Here is a 24,136-nt window from a genome sequence, read left to right as displayed (position 1 = left end):
ATCTGTCTCTACATGGCTAGTGCATTCTGCTCTTAGACAATTCAGCTATTCATTGTCAGCCAAGGTTTACTGAGAACCTGCTATGTGCCAAGATTTGCAAGGTGCTGAGGTTAAAATGTTGAAATACTATCAAGTTGAAATGTGATTATAATCACCTTCCAACTGTTTCAATAATCCTTAAGACCAGAGACAGATAAACTCCAGGATCAGGAATAACTTCCAATTTCTAGCCCTTATTTGCTTACATAATGAATTTTTAGACTTAATCACTTCAGTCAACTGAATAAGAAATCAATTGAAAAATCAATAAGAAAAAATAAACCGAAGTGCAGTCTTCTTGAGTTGAAAATTTTTTGCACCTTTGAGATTCTTAAATCAGTTATCTGTGTAAGGACACACCATTTTTTTAAAAAAAGACACTTTATTCTCCCTGTTGAAAATAGGGAAAGGAATTATACTGCCCTCATTTTTCTTAGACTATTTACTTTAGAAAACTATAAATACTTTCTCCTCTCTTTGAAATGTATATAAATTCTTTTGAAAATTAAATAGTTTGATGGCCCAGGAAAATCAGCCTCAAAAACCTGGAAGCCATCTCTTTGACATGTAAACATCAAGGGAAACCAGCATCCCTCCCTATGTCTCAGTTTCTATGGAAGGGTAGCACCTTAACTGAGATGGGAACCATGTCCCAAATTGTAAAACTCCCTCCTATCATAAAAGTATCAGAATTTTCCTTTGAATAAAACAAATATGCTAGCATTCACAGTAACCCCCATTACCAAGTAAAGTTAGGATGAATTATGTGACAAATGATGCTGTGAAGTCCTCTTATTTTAGCACTAGATATTGTTTTTTGTTTTATCTTGTTTTGTTTTGTTTGTTTTTGAGACGGAGTTTCACTCTTGTTGCCCAGGCTGGAGTGCAGTGGTGCAATCTCGGCTCACTGCAACCTCCAACTGCCGGGTTCAAGCAATTCTCCTGCCTCAGCCTCCCTGAGTAGCTGGGATTACAGACTCTCACCACCACACCCAGCTACCTTTTTTTTTTTTTTTTTTTTTTCTAGTAGAGATGGGGTTTCGCCATGTTGGCTAGGCTGGTCTTGAACTCCTGGCCTCGGGTGATCCGCCTGCCTTGGCCTCCCAAAGTGCTGGGATTACAGGCACAAGCTACTGCACCTGGAAAGGACTAGGTATTGTTTTTATTGAGAACATGTGTATAATGGGTTGTGTTGGCTTGGCTATATAAATGGGTGAAATTTCTTTCTGTCTTTGCAATCTCTTACTGAATTGTCTGTGATGCACATTGCATACTGGTTTAATGCTTCTTTAACAAAAACTGTGTTTCTGTTTCTACTACCTTTATGAAGAAATGTCCTGGGTTGAAGAAGATTTTGTTTTTAATTATATTTCCTCAGCATCTGCAATTGTTTTTCTCCATTTTGTCCAGCAGAATATGAACTCAGTAAACCCAAAGGCTGTGTCTGTTTCGTTCACCACTGCATTTCTAAAGTCTGGCTCATTTGCACACTGAAGGTATTCAGTAAATATCTGTTAATGGACAGACCATCAAGATTTCTGAGAGAAGAAGCTTCAGATGATGAAGAACATTGAAGGTCATTGAAGAAAATTGTGACTTGCCAACAATGCAAGGCTTGTCCACAAAATAAAATTAAGTAAAGCCATGCTGTTAGAAGACCACTGGTTTCTACATTCTTCTCGCATCCCTTCCCTTCTCCTCCCTGCCTTCTCAACAAAAAGTAAAATCCCCACAACAGGGGTTACCACCACCTGCTGTGGTGCAAACGTGAACGATTCTCTGGAATTGTTAAGTTGGGTAAAACCCTACTTTTCAAACAGAAAAGCTAGCTTGTAGTAACATTATCTCTAAAGAGAATACAGCAAAGTGGGAAATCTGCATAATTACCTCTGTAAATCAGAGAACTAGGTAAAAACACCATTGACTTTATAAAGCAAGAGCAAGAATGATAACCCCTAAGTATAATTATTCCACAGCAGAGATACAGAAACCAAGGCTCATGGGACTTATGACTTCCTCAAAGTCTGGCATGTAAGCAGAAAAAAGAAATTGACACTGGGACTCTGTCCTTTAGATTTCTATTCTCTTGCCCTTTCTATTTGCTCTCATTATTTCCTAACCCTTAACAGTAGAGTAAGCGATAACCATAAAGTCTTTTCCCCAAATAACCCTGCTACCCACAGTGTCAAGCTAGGGACTGACTCAAATCTATCCTGGCTTTCTGAGGTCCCTGTGCTGTGCCATGAGACCTGCTTAGTCTTCATGTGCATCTCATTGACATGAAGCTGCCATGCTTTTGCCACCTGGGATTTCTGCCACTTACCTTGCACTTGGCTGCCCCTGACCTCCAATTAAGACTCACTGATGGTGGAGACATCCCAAGCAGTAGCAAACGCTTCTCCTTGTGTCTACTCTTCCTAGTTGGAGGAGGGGTGATAATTGCGAAATCAGGGACTCTTAAAAGTTACTGAAATATGAAGCCCAAGAATATGAAGAGAAAAGGAGAGATCATTTTCGGAGGTATGAGGCCAGTTAGAACCAGAGGATATGTATTTGTATTTATTCAATAAACATTCACTGAGTACTTTCCGTGTGCCAGGATTGGCTGTGCAATAATGAATAGAATGTGGACCCTGCCTCTGGGACTTCACGATAGAGTGAGAGAAAGGTAGAGAAAAGCAAATGAATCATTAATATAATTCAATTTTATAAGTGTTTCAATAGTAGCATCAACCAACCAGAATAATCATCCAACTAGAAATAGAATATTTATCTAAATAGAAATAAAGAGAAAGTTTCACAAAATTCTAGAATTGAATAATAAATTTGTCCAATATAAACACTTCTTAAAGTGAAGTAGATAAATAAATAAAGCAAATATTTACTTTGGATTTAATGGAGGAGCCTGAAAAGTGCTGGAAGTTAAATTCTTTAAAGCTACCAAGTTCCTACTATATACCAGGCCCCAGCCTGTACAGTGGATGCAAAAACCAAATAAGACAAGAAAAGCACAAGCACACAGCAAAATGAAGGCAGACGTGTAAACTCACCATTATAGAGGCTGTGACAAACTGAACCAAATTATGCTACAAAAACAGAGGGGATTTTTAAATAAAACAGGGAAGTCAAGAGAGAGTCTCAAGATATGTGATCCTTAAACTGAGGTAAAGAGTGGAAAGGCGTTTACTAAGTTAAAATGAAGAAAAGAAACCATTTTAGAAAGAAAAAATAGAATGTGAAGAAACCACAGATGCTCAAAAAGCCTGCCAGGTTTGAAAACTAAAAGAAGACTTCATGATTAAAGGGTGGGCATGCATGTGGCTTAGTGCAAGATGCTTCAGAAACAGGCAGCTCAGGAAAACCTTCTATGGTAAACGGGGCACTTGAACTTGATGCTGAAAGCTATTGAAGGATGTGAAACAAAATAGAACCTGTTTGGAATTGCAACTTAGTCTACGCTAAAGGAGGCTACAGAACTAGGGATAGGGAAGATCTAAGTAGAAGATGCAGCGGATACTGTTCTCTGCTTTAGGGACTACTTTTTACCTATTTTATAATGATAAGGCAGCATGGTTCAGGCTTGTAGGTTCTTCCCCAGCCCCAGGGATGGACGAGTGGCTTCATTCCCAAGGGTCCAGTTAGAATACTCCTTCCTCACAACCAATCCCTACTATTTAGGCAAGGGCTTGATATACAGGATATACTTTAAAAATATTATTGAATGTTATTAAAAATAGCTTTGTGGATGCTACTCCAGAGAGTTTCCAGAATTCTTGAAGTTTAGGGGTTGTAGTTTATGGCATTATAATAAGCGTTACTAAAACAGGAAAGGATAAGGAGGCAGGTGTTGTCATTGTGTTCAAATTAACATTTATTAAGCACACTCTGCATGCCAAGTGCAAAATGAGGAGCTGAAGTAGGGCTGGTGGAAATGCAAACATGAATAAAACACAGTTCTTCTAAATATTTCACAGTTCTTTTCCCTAAATATCTCACCTTTCATTATTATTCTATATAAAATTTTCAAAATGCATAAAATAAAATAAAGGAATACGGTTGTTCAGAAAAGAAGTAGGTAACTTGCAGTTGTTGCTGTTAAGGATCAGGAAAGGCTCTGAAGAGGATAGTTTTGAGTTGTACCTGGGGTGAATGAGATTGGATGGATGAAGATGGGGACAAAATTGATATACTCTCTAGTCAAAGAGGAGGAGATTAAAGATCATTAACACTAATCTCAGGATGGCAGAAGAGAAGGAATTTTACAAGACACTAAAATTACTTAGGAAAGGAAAGCAAGCAGAGGCATTGGAGACAATAGCTTAATCATTTGAAGTATTCAAACAATAAGAAACAGCCAATGGTTTAGAAGTGGCTCTGGAAAGCAAGGGGACACAAATAGGAAGGGGGGCAGGGTTTCTCTAAAAGTGGGGAAAGCGAATGGAGCTGCTGAATAAAGGATGGCCTCTCCACGTTGTGATGAAGGTCCCAGGGGCCATAGCAGAGACAGATGCAGGAGAGATTAAGTGGAGCTTGAGAGCTGCTGGCATGCAGGATCCACATTGGCCTCAGACTGGAGAAGGCAAGAGTGAGCAAACTGCTGCTGTAAAGAGAATGAGGTCAGCAGAGAGGTGGGGGATGGAGCAGAGATACCTCAGCCAATGGGGAGAGTTCAGCTTACAGAAATACAATCATCTGTCTTCTTGTTAATGCTCCCTCCATCACTCTGGTTTCTAAGTTCAGAATTCACACTGGAAAGCAATCATATACACAGTGGGGTAGGATTTATGCTTTTTCTGCTGCTTTTCTTTTACCCTTATTTTAGCTTTAATGTATTAGAATCAAATGGAAATTAAGCTTACCATGAGATTCTAATACTCGATGGCACAAGGTCCTTGGCATAGTATCTGCAGGCAGCAGTGTCTTCTCCAGGCTTCCCTAGCTCCTAAGTCCAAAATATTTCTAAGTACATATACGTTTATTTTTGCTATCATAATTGATTTATGAGCATTTTTCTTCTCAAGTTATATTAGAGGATTTTGTCACATTTTTTAAATCCTTGATAAATTTCCTCATATGAATTTTTGCCAAAAACTAGAATTCAGGAATTATTCCCAATAATTGCTGCTGCTGATGAGATATTGGTAAAGAGGGAAAGATGAAATTTTTATCTATTTTATTCATATAAATGAAGACAGAAACAAAAATGGATCAGTTCAAGCCAAGCAATTATCCAGAGAGCCAATCTAATTTCTTTTATAATTTTTAATTACCAAGTAATTCAAGCAATATTCTTCTCATAAAAAGTTCCAATAATAAAAGCAAAAGTCCCCAATTACCACAATACTCAATCTTACTTCCCTCTTTGGAGGTACTCACTATTATTAGTTTAGTGTTATCCTTCCAGAACTTTTTCTATTTGCTTAACATATACAGGCGTAGTCTAAGTGTTATTTAATGTACATGATATCACATGCTTTCCTAACTTGACATACCCTTGAGATATAGGTAAGTTCAAGCATTCCAACCGACTTCCTCCTTTTTAACTTCTACGTATCATTTGTATTAGGGTAACGTTAGCTACTTCAACAAGTAAATCTCAAAATATCAATGGATTAAAACAGGAGAAGTTTATGTCTTATTCAAGTACCAGTCCAGTGAGGGTGATGCAGGTCCACAGGTAGTTTTCCTTCATTCAAAAACCCAACTCCTTCTGTATGACTTTTGGCCACTTTCTAGGGTCCTCTGATTATCTGCATTCAGTCAGCAGAAGTGGATGGAGAAGGTACGTCTACTTTTTAAAAGTTATGGCCTAGAAGTGACACACATTACTTCCACTAATCTTATACTAATAATTTCAAGGGAGATTTAGAAATTGCTAATTTAATTATTCTGCCATTGATGGGTTATCTTTAGTCTTTGTCCTTATGAGTAATGCTACAATGAATGTTTTTGTGCCTGCCTTTGTAAAAACATGGACAAGTACTTCTCTGGGGTAGAAAATGAGCTATGTAAATGATGGCTTAAAGAATGTTCACATTTTTTATTTTAATGGAGACTGCCAGATTGTTCTCAAGAAACGACTATACCAATGCATACTCCATCAACAATGTATCTCATTAATACAAGCTGCTATAAATCATTTATATTTTCACTAATACAATAAATAAAGATGATATTTAATTGCTCTAATTGCATTTCCAAGATTTCATAGTGATGTTGAGCATCTTCTAATATGTGTAATATCTATCACATTGATTAGTCATAACTTTTGCACATCTTCTGTTTGGTTGCAGGTAAAACAAAATGTTCAAATGGAACTATGGCAGTACAGTTTTAACTGAGGCCATAGAACATGAGATCAGCCTCATCAACATTACAAAATGAGCTATGAGAAGGCAAAACCAGGACTTTCAAAGCAGATGGTTAGGAACCAGTTTGGGGATACTTTGCTGAACACCTACCTCCAATCCATAAACTAATATTGAGGGGTTGAGAAAGACAAGAGATACTGTAGAGGAATTCAGGAGAGAGGTAGAAGGATTATAGAGATAGAAGGGGCTTAGAAGTAGAAGATACATTTCTCTTTATCAAAATGAAGGAAACGGACATTAAAGGTGACCCCTCCCAATCTATAACTTGAACTATGTTGTGTGGAGCTTGGGGACAAAAGAACCAGAAGTCTGAATCACTACCGAGAAATCTAAACAGCAGTTACTATGGATAGCCGGCCACTCTTCAGGCAGAAGATAAGTTTAATGGTAAAAAGAATGCATGTGATTTCTCTCGACCAGAAGTTGTCCATGCAAAAGGAAGAGCTGGCTTAAATGTATCCCAAATTGTATTCTAAAGGCCAGTTAGAGTGGTAAATTGATCTTAGTAGTGAGAAGCTGGAAGTATATTACTGCTGCTTAGTGGCTAAAAGAAAGAATAAGAAGTAATTTCTTCTGAAGAATCCATTTACCATTATGATGGTTGTATTAGTTTTCATGCTGCTGATGAAGACATACCCAAGACTGGGTAATTTAAAAATAAAAAGAGGTTTTAATGGCCTCACAGTTCCACATGGCTAGGGAGGCCTCAGAATTATGGCAGAAGACAGTAGGCACACCTTACATGGTGGCAGGCAAGAGAGAATGACAGCCAAGTGGAAGGGGAAGCCCCTTATAAAACCATCAGATCACATGAGATTTATTCACTATCATGAGAATAGTATGGGGGAAACTGTCCCCAGCATTTAATTGTCTCCCACCAGGTCCCTTCCATAACACATGGGAATAATGGGAGCTACAATTCAAGATGAGATTTTGGTGGAAACACAGCCAAAACATATCAATGGTGAACTGCAGGAGAGGAGACCCCAATGATGGGGTGAAAGAAGTCTCCAAAAACTCTACAAATGAAGAATAATATAACTGACCCAATGGAACTGAAAAACACAACATGAGAATTCCACAATGCAATCACAAGTATCAGTAGCAGAATAGACCAAGCAGAGGAAAGAATCTCAGAGCTTGAAGACTATGTTTCTGAAATAAGACAGGCAGACAAGAATAGAGAAAAAAAATGAAAATGAATAAAATCTCTGAGAAATATGGAATTATGTAAAAAGACTGAACCTATGACTGATTAGGGTACCTGAAAGAGATGGGGAGATCAGAACTAAGTTGGAAAGCATACTTTAGGATATCATTCAGGAGAACTTCCCCAACCTAGAAAAACCGGTTAGCATTCAAATTCAGGAAACCCAGAGAACACCAGTAAGATACTCCACGAGAAGTTTAACCTCAAGACATGAATCATCAGATTCTCCAAGGTCAAAATGAAAGAAAAAATGTTAATGGCAGCAAGAGAGAAAGGCCAAGTCACCTACAAAGAAAAGCCTATCAGATTAACAGCAGATCTCTCAGTGGAAACCATACAAGCCAGAAGAGATTGAGGGCCAATATTCAACATTCTTGAAGAAAATAATTTCCAAACCATAATTTTATATCCTGCCAAAGTAAGCTTCATAAGCAAAGGAAAAATAAGATCCTTTTCAGACAATTAAATGCTGAGCAAATCCGTCACTGTCAGGCAGGCCTTTCAAGAGCTCCTGAAAGACGCTCTAAATATGCAAATGAAAAACTGTTACAAAAAGCACACTGAAGTACACAGATTAGTGAAACTATGAAGTAACCACATAAACAAGTCTGCAAAATAACCGTTTAGCATCATGATGACAGGATCAAATTCACACATGGCAATATTAACCTTAAATGTCAATAGGCTAAATGCAGGAGAATCACTTGAACCCAGGTGGTGGAGGTTGCATGAGCCACAATCATGCCACTGCCCTCTAGCCCGGGCAACAGAGTGAGATTCCATCTCAAAATAATAAATAAATAAATAAATAAATAAATAAATAAATGTCCAATTAAAACACACAGAATGGCAAGCTGGATAGCGTGGAGACCTATTAGTATGCTGTCTTCAAGAGACCCATCTCAGGTGCAAAGACACACATAGGCTCAAAATAAAAGGATGGAGGAAATTTTAATAAGAAAATGGAAAACAGAAAAAAGCAGGGGTTGCAATTCTAGTTTCTCACAAACAGACTTTAAACCAACAACAACAAAAAAAGACAAAGAAGGGCATTACATAATGGTTAAGGGTTCAATTCAACAAGAACTAACTATCTTAAATATATATGCATCTAATACAGCAGGAGAACCTAGATTCATAAATCAAGTTCCTAGAGACCTACAAAGATACTTAGTCTCCCACACAATAATAGTGGGAGACTTTAACACCCTACTAACAATACTGGACAGATCATCAAGACAGAAAATTAACAAAGATATTCAGGACCTGAACTCAGCTCTGGATCAAGTGGACCTGCTAGATATCTACAGAACTCTCCTCCTAAAAACAACAGAATATACATTCTTCTCATCATCACATGGCACTTACTGTAAAATTGATGACATATTGGAAGTAAAACACTCATCAGCAATTCTTTGAAGCTAATGACAACAAAGAAACAATGTACCAGAATCTCCACCCAGAGTCTCTGGGACACAGCCAAAGCAGTGTTAAGAGGGAAATTTATAGAACTAAATGCCCACATCAAAGAGCCAGAAAGATCTCAAATCAACAATCTAACATCACAACTAAAAGAACTAAAGAACCAAGAGCAAACAAACCCCAGTGCTACAAACACAAGAAATAACCAAGATCAGAGTAAAACTGAAGGAGACTGAGACACAACAAACCCTTCAAAAAATCAACGAATCAAGGAGCTGTTTTTTTCAAGAAAATTAATAAAATAGACCACTAGCTAGACTAATAAGGAAGAAAACCAAATAGACACAATCAGACAAAAGAGGGATATCACCACTGACCCCATACAAATACAAACAACCATCAGAGAATATTATAAACACCTCTATACATATGAACTAGTAAATCTAGAATAAATAGATAAATTTCTGGACACATACACCCTCCCGAGACTGAACCAGGAGGAAATTGAATCCCTGAATAGGCCAATAACAAGGTCAGAAATTGAGGCAGTAATAAAGAGCCTACCAACCAAGGGAAAAAAAAAAAAAAAAAAAACAGCACCAGATGAATTTACAGCTGAATTCTCCCAGAGGTACAAAGAAGAGCTGGTACCACTTCTACTGAAACTCCTCCCTAACTCCTCCCTAACTCATTTGATAAGACCAGCATCATCCTAATACCAAAACCTGGCAGAGACACAACAAAAAAAAAGAAAACTTCAGTCCAATATCACTGATGACCAGTGATGCAAAAATCCTCAATAAAATACTGGCAAGCCGAATCCAGCAGCACATCAAAAAGTTTACCTGTCACAATAAAGTTAGCTTCAGCCTGGGATGCGAGGTTGGTTCAACATACGCAAATCAGTAAATGTAATTCATCACATAAACAGAACTAAAGACGGAAACCATATGATTATCTCAATTGATGCAGAAAAAGGCCTTTGATGAAATTCAATATCCCTTTGTTTTTTATGTCAAAAACTCTCAATAAAATAGGTATTAATGGAACATACCTCAAAATAATAAGCCATATATGACAAACTCACAGCCAATATCATACTGAATGGGCAAAAGCTGGAAGCATTCCCCTTGAAAACCAGCATAAGACAAGGACACCCTCTCTCAACACTCCTAATTCAACATAGTATTGGAACATTCGGCCAGGGCAATCAGGCAAGAAAAACAAAATTAAAGAATATTCAAATAGGAAGAGAGGAAGTGAGGAAGTCAAATTATCTGTGTTTGCAGATGACATGATCCTATATCTAGAAAACCCCTTTGTCTCAGCCCAAAAGCTTCTTAAACTGATAAACAACTTCAACAAAGTCTCAGGATACAAAATCAATGTGCAAAAATTGCTAGCATTCCTATGCACCAACAGCTGGCAAACAGAGAGCCAAATCATGAATGAACTCTTGTTCAAAATTGCTACAAAGAGAACAAAATACCTAGGAATATAGCTAACAAGGGAAGTGAGGGACCTCTTCAAGGAGAACTACAAATCACTGTTCAAAGAAATAAGAGAGGACACAAATAAATGGAAAAACATTCCATGCTCATGGATGGAAAGAATTAATATCATAAAAATGGCCATGCTGACCAAAGTAATTTATAAATTCTATGCTATTCCCATTAAACTACCATTGAAATTCTTCACAGAATTAGAAGAAAACTATTTTAAAATTCATATTGTACCCCGAAAAAAAGGAGCGCATAGAGCCAAGACCATCTGAAGCAAACAAACAAACAAACACACAAAGTTGGAGGCATCACATGATCTGACTTCAAACTATGCTACAAGGCTACAGTAACCAAAACAGCATGGCAAAAAACAGACACATAGACCAATGGAACAGAACAGAGAACTCAAAAATAAGACTGCTCACCTACAACCATCTGATCTTCAACAACCTTGACAAAAACAAGCAAGGGGAAAAGGATGCCTTATTGGCATGGGCAAAGATTTCATGAGAAAACCTCCAAAAGCAATAGCAACAAAAGCAAAAATTGACAAGTGGGGTCTAATTAAACTAAAGAGCTCCTATACAGCAAAAGAAACTATCATCAAAGTGAACAGACAACCTACTGAATGGAAGAAAATTCTTGCAACCTAATCATCTGACAAAGGTCTAATATCCAGTGTCTACAAGGAACTTAAATTCACAAGAAAAAACAAACTATCCCATTAAAAAGTGGGCAAAGGACATGAACAGTCACTTCTCCAAAGAAAACATTTATGCAGCCAACAAACATATGAAGAAAACCTCAACATCACTGATCACTAGAGAAATGGAAATCAAAACTACAATGAGATACCATCTCACACTGGTCAGAATGGAGATTATTAGAAAGTCAAGAAACAAGATGCTGGTGAGGTTTGGGGAAAAATGAACACTTTTACACTATTGGTGGAAGTGTAAATTAGTTCAACCATTTGGAAGATAATGTAGCAATTTCTCAAAGACCTAGAGGCAGAAATACCATTTGACCCAGCAATCCCATTACTGGGTATATACCCAAAGGAATAGAAATCATTCTATTATAAACATGCATGCATGCATATGTTCATTACAGTACTATTCACAATAGCAAGGACATGGAATCAACCCAAATGCTCATCAATGATAGACTGGATAAAGAATATGTGGTATATATACACCATGGAATACTATGCGGCCATAAAAATGAAGGAGATCGTATCTTTTTCAGGGACATGGATGGAGCTAGAGGCCGTTATTCTCAGCAAATTAACACATGAACAGAAAATCAAACATCACATGTTCTTTCTCACTTATAAATGGGAGCTGATTGAGAGCACATGGACACATGGTGGTAACAATACACACTAGGGCCAGTCAGAGGAGCTGGGAGAGGGAGAGCACCAGGAAAAATAGCTAATGGATGTTGGGCCTAATTCCTGGGTGATGGGTTGATGTGTGCAGTAAACCACCATGGCACACGTTTACCTATGTGATAAACCTGCACATCCTGCAAATATATGCAGGAACTTAAAAGTTGAAGAAAAAAAAAAACCTCAACAAATGTGCCCCACACAGTGTGGATATCAACAATTGACAACACCGGTCAAATAACATATACAACATATATGCCTCTCACTTCTCATCTCCCAACCTTTTCCTAACTTCAACCCTGGAAGAATAACATACATCCTAGTAAGTAGAAGAAGAAGAGAAAAACACAGGTTGGGAATATTGAAGTTATGGGGAAGGATTGTCTACGCATCAATTCCTATGTAGGCTGACAGAAGTTTACATCTTCCACATGATCTGCCCAGGTTAAAAACTTCAAGAACAGTGGCCATGTCAGACCAGGAGAACAAAATAGGAGATTCTTCCAAACTTGAGAAATCAAGTTGTATCACTAAATTTATATCAAGCTTTGAGTTTGCTGGGATTTCATGATAGAGTAGCACTAAGAGAGGAGATACACACATCACTTGGCAAGAGGAATGAGTGATGTGAAAAGAACCTAGATCGGCTGGACCCTCTCAGGAAAAGACAGGACCAGAATGCCATGTTTTCTTCTCAAGGAGGCTCTTTCTGCCTATCTACCCCTAGGTCCTATGAAACAAAGAAAAACAATTTACCCTAAACAACCTAACTGGCATGAATTACCAAGCAGGTAAAGTATTGCCGATTATCTGAATTCAGTAGACACACGGTGTCTGACAATATTAAATATCCTTTCAGCCTGATTTAGTATGTCTTTAGATGAATTAATACATTTTGAATGCTTAGAAATGTGTCTGACAAAGGGTACATTCTCAATAAGTATTATGATTATTATGAAAAAATAATCAAGTTCTGTATAAATTTAAATTATCTGGTGGGTGATTTTTTTTCACTGCTTATATTGACACTGAGGTGTGATGCAATTTCTATTTTGTTAAACAATAATTGCCTTTGTTTCAGTCCCCTGAGAAAAGAGTATGTGTGTGTGAGTGCATGTGTGTGTGTGTGCGTGTAGCATAAAATTTCAAATAATTACTGAAATAAATAAAATTAAACCATATTATCACAACAGAACCTACAACTCTGCAAGGTAGAGACTGTTATGTTACTGTGAAAGCCACATGAGATATGGACTTTAACATCATAGCTCAAAGCTGCCTATTTTTTCCCTAGTAATTGCACATTTAAAATAACCATGAAAGAGTCGATATAAAGTAAGGCAAGCTGGAAAGAGCTTGACTATCTGTAATGGGAAGCCCAGGCATAATAACCTTAGGCAGTGAGAAGTGATCTGAAACAAGAAGACTGCAGCGTTGCCGAAATAGACTTGGCTGCAGGTAATTGACAGTCTACAGCTAATCACAAGTTTTCAGCAACTAAACCCAACTCTATTTAGAGTCTCCCTTCCCCAAGAAGGATCTAAACAGAGAAACTTCTAATGGCTGCCTGCTCTTGTAGGGGCAGCTTCCAGCAAATGGGCAGTGCCAGGACAAAAAGCCTAATAGAGGTGCATTGTGGACTCATTCATGTGGATTTGCTCTTCCACTTGGTTTGCCAAAACCAGTAAGAAAAACCTCTTGGAAACCTCAAGTTCATCCTTTCAATTGAGATCAGATTTATCTAAATAAAGGAAAAAAATGGCACTGATTTACTTAGTACTACCCATTTTTAGAAAAGTTACAAAATAATCAGCATAGTCACCTCTTCTTGGCAGTTTGGAAAAATTTCTAAGATGCCAGAAATTCAAGTTCACAGAAACAGAACTTCCTAGAAACCTCACATTCAGGAAACTAAATATCTCCCACTTCGGTCTAGGAGGTGAGTAATGTGGGAATAGGGAAGGATCTAAGGTGCCAGCCACTGCTAGACTTAACTCTGGCAGGCCTCACTGGGCCTTACCAGTAGCACATAGTAGGTGCTTCCTCAATGTTTGTCCCATTCCTTATAGGTACAATTGGTCCTTGTCCCATAAAGATTATAATTTCATAATTTTTAAATAATTTCAACTTTTAGATTTAGGGAGTAGAAGTGCAGGTTTTTGTTACATGGGTATATTGTGTGACACTGAGCTTTGGATATGAGTGATCCCATCACCCAAGTAGTAAGTGTAGTACCCAATAGGCAATTTTTCAGTTTTGCCTCCCTCCCTCTCACCCCCATACAGTAGTTCCCAGTGTCTATTATTCTCATCTTTATGTCCATATGTGCTCAATGTTTACCTCCCACTTGTAAGTGAGAACATGCAGTATTTGGTTTTCTGTTTCCGTTAATTTTGTTAAGATGATGACCTCCAGCTGAATCCACATTGCTGCAAAAGACATGATTTCATCCTTTTTATGGCTGCACAGTATTCCTGATATATGTGTACCACATTTTCTTTAACCAGTCCTTTGTGGAGCAGCACTTAGGTTGATTCCACATCTTTGCTCTTGTGAATAGTGCTACAATGAACATACTTGTGTGTCATTTTTGTAGAATGATTTATTTTCCTTTGAGTTTATACTCTGTAATTGGATTGCTGCTGGGCTGAATGGCAGTTCTGTTTAATGCTTTCCATAGTGGCTGAACTAATTTACATTACCACCAACAATGTATAAGCATTCAGTTTTCTCTGCAGCCTCATCAGCATCTGGTTTTTGCTGCTGCTGCTGTTGTTGTTTTTACTTTTTAATAATAGCCATTCTGACTGATGTGAGATGGTATCTCACTGTGGTTTTGATTGGCCTTTCTCTGATAATTAGTGATAATGTGCATTTTTTCATATATTTGTCAGCTGCTTGTATGTCTTCTTTTGAGATGTGTCTGTTCATGATGAAATATTTTATAGTCATTGGCATAAACTTGCCATCAGATGATGAATAGGTAGGGAGTGGATAATGAATAGGTAGGTGGAGAAACTGGATATTCTCACTCAGTGAGAACACACAGACCATCAGAAGAGATGCTGTGTCTCTCAGTCTATAAATGCAAAGTGTACAGAAAAGGACTCTTCCACCATCTTCTTCATGGCCTAGACAAAAATTCTGCCCAGTCAGAGACCCAGAAGGAGTAAGATGGAGGGATAGAAGGTGAGGACAAAGAAGAAAATGGGTCTAGCAACCTTTGCACATGAACTAGAGGTGATCAGAAAGAGAAGCCAGATGAAAGTTTGTTGGTCAGTTCATGTGCTGGGTTGGATAACATTCCACAGGAATTAATATCCACTCAGAATCTATGAGAGCCTATTTAGAAATATGCTTTGCAAATGTAAACACATTAAGATGAGGTCATACTGGATAAGGTGGTCCTGAAATCCAATGTGGCTTATATCCTTATGAGAGGGAAATTTGGACACAGAGACACAGAGAGGAGAATGCTGTGTGGAGACAGAGGCAGAGATTGGAGGAATTGTCCTTTCTACAAGTTGTATTTTGTGTAATCGAGTACCAAGAAGTTAACATGGCAGCGTTATCACAACATGTATCACCTAATTTCAGTACATTTTTTGACTCTTCAGCAAACACTTCATTTTAATTTCCAACTTTCATTTTAAGTTCAGGGGTACCTGTGCAGAATGTGCAGGTTTATTACCTAGGTAAACGTGTGCCACGGTAATTTGCTGCACAGATCATACCATCACCTAGGTATTAAGCCCAACATCCATTAGCTATTCTTCCTGATACTTTCCCTTCTCCCACCCCCACTCTGACAGGTCCCAGTATGTGTCGTTCCCCTAGATGTGTCCATGTGTTCTCACCATTCAGCTCCCGCTTATAAGTGAGAACACGTGGTATTTGGTTTTCTGTCCCTGCAGACAAACATTTTTTGAAAGAAAGAAAAAGAGGAAGCAAGAGAGAGAGAGAGAAGGGGAGGGGGGAAAGAAGAGGTGGAAGAGGAAGAAAGGGAATAGACTGCCTTTGAAATCACCTAGCATTATGCTCTCATTTTGCAAATGAGGCAACTGAGACTCAAAGAAGTAAATTGACCAATGGGAGCAAAAAAGTCACTGTTACTCCAGGTTGTTGTTGCGCACCTCCAAAACATGTAGAATAGAGTGGTGGTTTCTTAAAAGGAAGCTAGAAAGAGATGGAAGGATAAAAAGTATAGTAAATAATATTATATTTACTAAATGGTATTCTACATTATTCTATGTAAGATATTAGAAAAAGGTATATTAAAAAATAAGGAAATCGGTGTCTCTGAACCATACTGCTATAGACTGAATGTTTGTGTTCTCTCAAAATTCATACGTTGAAACTCTAATCTCCAGCATAATGGCTTTTGGAAATGGGGTCTTTGAGAGATAATTAGGGTGAGATGAGATCATGAGGGCAAGACTCTGGTCTGATAGAACTTGTGCCCTTATAAGAGACATCAAAAAGCTGTTGCTCTCACTCTCTCTCTCCCTGTCTCTCATTCCCCTTTTCCATCCTCATCCCACCATGTGACAACAGAGGGAGAAGGTGGCTGTTTGCAAGCCAGAAAGAGAGTCCTCATCACCAGGGCCCAACCATGCTAACACCCTGATCCTGAACTTCCAGACTCCAGAACTGTGAGAAATAAATATCTATTGTTTAACCTACCCAGTCTATGGTATTTTGTTATAGCTACCTGAGCTGAATAAGACACATACATATGTGGAATAAATCCTGGACAAACCACACCAGTCTTCTTTCTTAATTTCCCATCTGGAGTATCCTTTGTTTCTCATATTAACCTCCTCCCTACCACATGCGCGCGCACACACACACACACACTCCTGTTACAATTACACACAACTATAACTCTAACAAGGCTGTGAGCCCCACGAAGGCGAGGATCTGGATCCCATTAGTCTTTTATCCTTCGTCCTGTCTAGCATCATATCTGACTCCAAGCAGCCTCTCATTAAATATCTGTTGAAGTAAATAGAATTGACTGTTGAGCACTTATCAATCCCTAGATGAGACTCTTTCCAGCCAGAAAAGAGATTGGCAGGTCCCAACAGGGTTAGTATGCAGCTTTTCCTCCACTAAGATTTAAGAAACTGCGTGCAGATTCCACCAGCCTTCTGAGCATCCAGAAATCGATGACGACAAATGGTATTGTCAAAGGACCAGGTCATGGGGGAGTGCACACATTGGAAGTGCCAATGGATGGTCCACCAATGATGCAGTCCCCACAGGAGTGTATCAAAGCTGCCTCCACCTGGCCTCACACATGGAGCCGGTTCAGACTCTCAGGCAAAGGGCAGCTTGCTGATTTCTGTCCTCAATGCCTTGAGTGATGTCTGTGTCTGTCAATAGAAGAGGAAGGATGAATTATCTCAGAGCTGGGCTGCAAGGCATAGAGAGGAACAAATAGCCACTTGTACTCCTGCAAGATAAGCAAGGAAGAGGAATGGTAAAGGAAGAATAAAAGACCGGCAGGCCAGGGGCACACAAATGAGCTGTGCTCCAACTGTGCAGAGCAGGAGGATGGAGACCTACTCATTGCATGTGGAATCCATCATCATTTTAATTCCCAGAGGCAGGTAGAACTATCCTGAATTAAAACGTGAGGTGGGCCTAACATCACTAACCTTGCAGTATACATATACATTAGCACACTGGCTGTGAATTGGAAGCCTGGATGGAATTAAAAACTCAGAAATGCTCTAATCATTGCTTATAATGAGGAGCTGTGACACATGATAAAACTCGTTCTGTCAGCACCCCACTGCTTTGTCTACTCACCCCTGTCTCTGCCTCCAAGCCTCCCCCGACCAACCCTCTAATCTCCCCTCCTTCGAGAGCCACCATCCATCTACCAGAGTGGTCAACTCAGTCAATGTGGCAAAATAGATGAAAGTCTTGAGGAAGATGCTGGGAACCCTGGGGTGGAAAATTGAGTGGAAAGGGAGAGAAAAAGAAGAGCAACAAGAAAGGTTAATTTAAGACCGGAGATAGCCACTTTGACATTCTCATTCCTGTATTATCTTTTGCCTGGCAGCTGCAGCTGTTCACCCACTTTCATCACGGGCATAAACAGTCCATATCTGCAATTACAAGCGCCCAGGGAGCAAGCATTAGTATGCTGCATACAGTCTGGGGAAAGGTGTAATGCTGGGCTTCTTCCTGCCTTAGAAGTTCCTAGCAGACATGCCCAGGAACAAAGGGAAAAGAAATACAGACAAGCCGAGCCTCTGTTGGATGTCAGCACCCATGTCTGAAGAATGGGGTTAGATGGTCGTGTCAGAATCAAAGGAGAAGTGAACAGTAGAGAAAAGATGCCATTGGAGAATGAGACTGATGTTTTTAATCCATCCTAAAGAATTAACTACCCACTAAGATCTTTGGGCTAATTTTAGGGGTAAGTAAAACAATAATAAGAGGAAAAGGCAGCTCAACCCAAAGCCGAGTACACAGAGACACACAATAAAGGAAAATTGAAAAGAAAAACTATTGAATATTCTGTCCTCTAGCCTCTCATATTATCTGTCAGTTGATATTTTGTCATCATTCTCTATCCTAGTCAAAAGAGCACGTCATTACACACAGAATAGAACGATTCAATGTTTCCTACCAAGTTTTAGATCAGACTTAATAACACCAAGCCCTCTAAACATCTCAGCTTCATCCATCAACTTAGACCTATAGGACTAAGGAAAACTTTATTTTTAAGGTCACACAATTAAAAAATTATATTAAAGAAAATTGATAAGAAATATATCAGAAACTAAATGTTCAATAATAGGGAGCTGGTTAAATAAATCATAAAATACACATTTACCAGAATACTATGCAACCAGGAATTTAGCTTTCGATTTTCTAAGCTAGTAATTTATATACATGAAATGCAGCCTCCTATGGAAGCTGTTGTAGCACAGGAGTGTCTAAAGCCTATGAAACAAGGCCGGGCATAGTGGCTCATGCCTGTAATCCCAGTACTTTGGGAGGCCAAGGCAGGCAGATCACCTGAGGTCAGGAGTTCGAGACCAGGCTGGCCAACATGGTGAAACCCCATCTCTACTAAAAATACAAAAATTAGCCAGGTGTGGTGCTGCATGTCTGTAGTCCCAGCTGCTCAGGGAGGCTGAGGCAGAAGACTCGCTTGAACACAGGAGGCAAAAGTTGTAGTGAGCCAAGATCGTGCCACTGCACTCCACCTGGGCAACGGAGTGAGACTCCATCTCAAACAAAAATAAATAAATAAAATAAAATAAAGCTTACAAAACAAGCTTTTGTTTGAGAGTAGGTAGACGCATTTCAGGGCGGGATCGGAAGAGTCAGTCCTTGGATCTATGTTGTAAGCGTGTGTGCCTGCATGAACACAGGTATTGATTGGTCATTTAAAACAATTAACCCTAATTCCTCACTGAGGATGAGTCCTGATTCTGATAAACTTTGGGAGATTCAGCAGACGGTACTAGTTTACTTTTGCTATATCTGTTTTCCTTCTTTCCTTACTAGCTAAAATCTAGTTTGCTGTAGTGCAGCAATTTTTCCTCCTTAAAAAAATTAATAATAAAGGCTGGGCGCTGTGGCTCAAACCTGTAATCCCGGCACTTTGGGAGGCCGAGGTGGGCAGATCACGAGGTCAGGAGACCGAGACCATCCTGGCTAACATGGTGAAACCCCATCTCTACCAAAAATACAAAAAAATTAGCCGGGCGTAGTGGCGAGCTCCTGTGGTCCCAGCTACTCAAGAGGCTGAGGCAGGAGAATGGTGTGAACCCAGGAGGTGGAGCCTGCAGTGAGCCGAGATCAGGCCACTGCACTCCTGGGCAACAGAGCAAGACGCCGTCTCAAAATAATAATAATAATAATAATAATAATAATAATAATAAAACTTTTTCCCACTTACCTGACATATAAGATGGCTCTGACCAACAAGGTTTACATGGAAGGCACTGAAGAGGAATTCTAGGAAAGCTCTGTAAAAAGGAGCAGTCAGTCAGGATGTCCCTTTTGCCCAAATGTGATGCTGAAGTGCAGTGGCCATCTTGTGTCCATGAGGCAGCAAGCATAGGTCAAAATGCACACGCTAAGGGTGAGTGCACAGGAAGACAAAACACCTGGCTCCCAGTTGGCACTGTGAGCCACAGTGTCCGCCTTCCACCATCTGTCTCCAGATTTCTTATCACATTTAAAAAAAAAAGGAATAAGAAAAAAATGTTCTTTTGGTTTTCTGTGACTTCATCCAATTTATTTCCAACTTAAATAGGAAGGTATCCATTAAAACCTGGGAGAAGTAAAATCCTCTCCTTTTCCTTCAACTCCACTCTACCAACAAAAAAAAAAAAAAAAAGAAAAGAGAGAGAAACCCAATGAAAGTTTGTTGGTCATTTTACGTGCTGGATTGGATAATGTTCCACAGGAATTCACATCCATTTAGACTCTATGAGACCTTATTTAGAAACAGGGTGTTTACAGATCTAAATATGTTAAGATGAGGTCATACTCGATAAGGGGTTTCCTAAATCCAATTTGACTGATAAACTTCTAACAAGAGGCAAATTTGGACACAGAGACACAGAGAGGAGAATGGTGTGTGGAGACAGATGCAGAGACTGGAGTAATTGGAGATCTACAAGCCAACAATTGCCAAGTATTACAGGCAACCACCAGAAACTAGGAGAGGGGTATGGAACAGAATCTCCTGCAGAGCTTCCAACAGGAACCAACCCCACTGACAACTTGATTTCAGACTTCTGACCTCCAGAACTGTGAGACAGTAGATTTCTGCTCTTTTAAAACACACAGTTGTGGTGCTTTGTTACAGCAGCCACAGGAAACCAACACAATTGGTTTGTCTCCTATTGATTTGCAAAAATGTATTTTTACACTCCATGTAGCAAGAATGGGAAACTGTCTGATGAACACTAAGAAAATTTAGTTTCCATTTCTAGCTTTAGAGATATGTCAGAATTCAAGCCTTCCTGAAAAATGTTCACTATCTGTAGGCTTTCCTCTTAAGGAGGTGACCAAGAAAGGGAAGGAATCTCATGTTGTGAGGCAGGAACTCTGCCTGTCACCAGAGGATGGTTTTGTGCTATAAAAGTAATGGCACTGGACCAGCTGAGGCCATAGGAAGACACAGCTCAGAATGTTTGGTGAGTCGAAGTCAATCAAACACAAGAACAACAAAATATAAATAATATAAATGACCAAACTATGGAACCTTGCTTATTGGATACACTCCATCTGGAAAATTGTATATCTGAATATAGATTTTATGATGTACTAGTACTTAAATGATCCACAATCAAGAATTTGGTTAATAAATACAGAAACTCCATTCAATAGACTATTATGATAATTTACACTGCAAATTGTTAGAAGGAAGTTATATCAATATGAAAAATCAAGTTGGTTACAAAATACTATTTACAGTACATTTCCATTTGTTGGAAAGAAAAACATTAGCTGATAGGTAAGAAATAAAGAAAATGAAAAATAAAGAAATTGATAAAAGTAAAGTACCATTAAATCTCCTTATTTCAAAGCAGAGCCTAAAATTAAAGTCATTTAACTAGAACTGTGAGATTTTGCTGATACCTCCAGATTCAACATGAGCATGCAATAACCCAATATCCTCAGAACAATAACCAGAGATCAAAATCTCTAAAGAACTCTGGTAAGAGGACAAAAAACAATCTTTAGCATGTATTTCAATTATGTGATCTATTAAAAAAAAATTGTTTGTTTTCAGATGCACTTAGTTAATAAGTCCCCTAATTCAAGAAGCGGCCGTTCTCCCTGGTCAAGCAGTTGATTGAACTAGAATAGGAGGAATTATTCTCATCTTTATTTTGATGACTGAAGCCTTTCTTCAGGCCCCATGAATCTGATTCTTTTTTTTTTTTAATTAATTTATTATTATTATACTTTAAGTTGTAGGGTACATGTGCATAACGTGCAGGTTTGTTACATATGTATCCTTGTGCCATGTTGGTGTGCTGCACCCATCAACTCGTCATTTACATCAGGTATAACTCCCAATGCAATCCCTCCCCCCTCCCCCCTCCCCATGATAGGCCCCGGTGTGTGATGTTTCCCTTCCTGAGTCCAAGTGATCTCATTGTTCAGTTCCCACCTATGAGTGAGAACATGCGGTGTTTGGTTTTCTGTTCTTGTGATAGTTTGCTAAGAATGATGGTTTCCAGCTGCATCCATGTCCCTACAAAGGACACAAACTCATCCTTTTTTATGGCTGCATAGTATTCCATGGTGTATATGTGCCACATTTTCTTAATCCAATCTGTCACTGATGGACATTTGGGTTGATTCCAAGTCTTTGCTATTGTGAATAGTGCTGCAATAAACATACGTGTGCATGTGTCTTTATAGCAGCATAATTTATAATCCTTTGGGTATATACCCAGTAATGGGATGGCTGGGTCATATGGTACATCTAGTTCTAGATCCTTGAGGAATCGCCATACTGTTTTCCATAATGGTTGAACTAGTTTACAATCCCAATAAGAGCTATTTATGAGAAACCCACAGCCAATATCATACTGAATGGGCAAAAACTGGAAAAATTCCCTTTGAAAACTGGCACAAGACAGGGATGCCCTCTCTCACCACTCCTATTCAACATAGTGTTGGAAGTTCTGGCTAGGGCAATTAGGCAAGAGAAAGAAATCAAGGGTATTCAGCTAGGAAAAGAAGAAATCAAATTGTCCCTCTTTGCAGATGACATGATTGTATATTTAGAGAACCCCATTGTCTCAGCCCAAAATCTCCTTAAGCTGATAAGCAACTTCAGCAAAGTCTCAGGATACAAAATTAATGTGCAAAAATCACAAGCATTCTTATACACCAGTAACAGACAAACAGAGAGCCAAATCAGGAATGAACTTCCATTCACAATTGCTTCAAAGAGAATCAAATACCTAGGAATCCAACTTACAAGGGATGTAAAGGACCTCTTCAAGGAGAACTACAAACCACTGCTCAGTGAAATAAAAGAGGACACAAACAAATGGAAGAATCTGATTCTTAAGAAACATTCACTTCTGTCTTCCTGAAGCCAAGGCCAAATTCTAGGCTGCTATGCTCAGGAGCAAACCAAAATGTGAAAGTCTGCCTGTGGCTGGATGGCAATTTCTGAAGGTAGGTGGTGGGCTTCTTGAATGGATCGAACTAAAGAGTTAGCCACAGGGATCCATGAGGACTCAAACAAGGTAAGCATCCTCCACATGGTCTGACAGTGCAGAGTTCAAATGTGTGAGCAGTGAGAAGTCCGCTTTAGCTGGGAAACCAACAGGCAGAAAGTATTCTACTAAAAGGATGTCAAAGGAGGAAAGCAGGTCAGCGATGGAGAGGGGAAAGGTATGAAAAACTAGGCTGGGTAAGATTTTTTCTGCAGCTAGAAGTTGTAGGAGAAGTCAGCTGAAAAAACAAGACTTCCCTGAACCACTTAACCCTGCAGAAATCCTCCAACCCTGGACCAGCTGATTCAGCCTCTTCCTCCACCAGATATGCATCAGGCCTTCCCCACTGTTCCTGTTTGTTTGCTTGTTTGTTGAGTTACTGAAATATCTGCCCTGACCTTCCCATCACAACAGAGTGTTTGTCTGCTCTCCTTGCTTGATTACATTCTGTTAACCACCTTTACTGGTGTGAGTCTGAGACCCAAGGAGTCATGGAAGAGCCAGGAATGACACGACCTCTCCACACATGCATCGAGGGGCCCTCCTACCATTGCAAACTATATCCAGAAGAAGGGCTCCTTGTTTGAAATATGGAGGCATTGTCAGTGGCAATTAAATTGAAGTTTGTATGTGAAGGTAAGTCTACAGATGTCTGGCTTCTTATAGAGTAATTATAAGGCTGAAAGATAAAAGCAGGTTTGATGTGGAGAAGATGCAGAAAATATAACCCAATTCAGGCAAAAACGTTGAGGCAATAAATGCTTTTGCTCTCCCAGATTTAACATATTCATTCACCAATATAAGCTCACTTAATAAATACCTAGAAGCCATCTCATGAACATAAAATATTAATAATGATCTTATGTATCACCAAAAACTGAAAACTGAGAGGATCACAAAAATAGAATATGAAAGAGTAATTAACATCAATAATTTGTACTACTTCCAGATGGTCAAACTAAAGAGCCTCTTTTACAAGTCAA

The sequence above is a fragment of the Macaca fascicularis genome, chromosome 6, assembly GCF_037993035.2.
Source record: "Macaca fascicularis isolate 582-1 chromosome 6, T2T-MFA8v1.1".
NCBI classification, from domain to species: domain Eukaryota; kingdom Metazoa; phylum Chordata; class Mammalia; order Primates; family Cercopithecidae; genus Macaca; species Macaca fascicularis.
The sequence above is the reverse complement of the archived record's forward strand: the minus strand, read 5'-3'. Positions refer to the sequence as shown.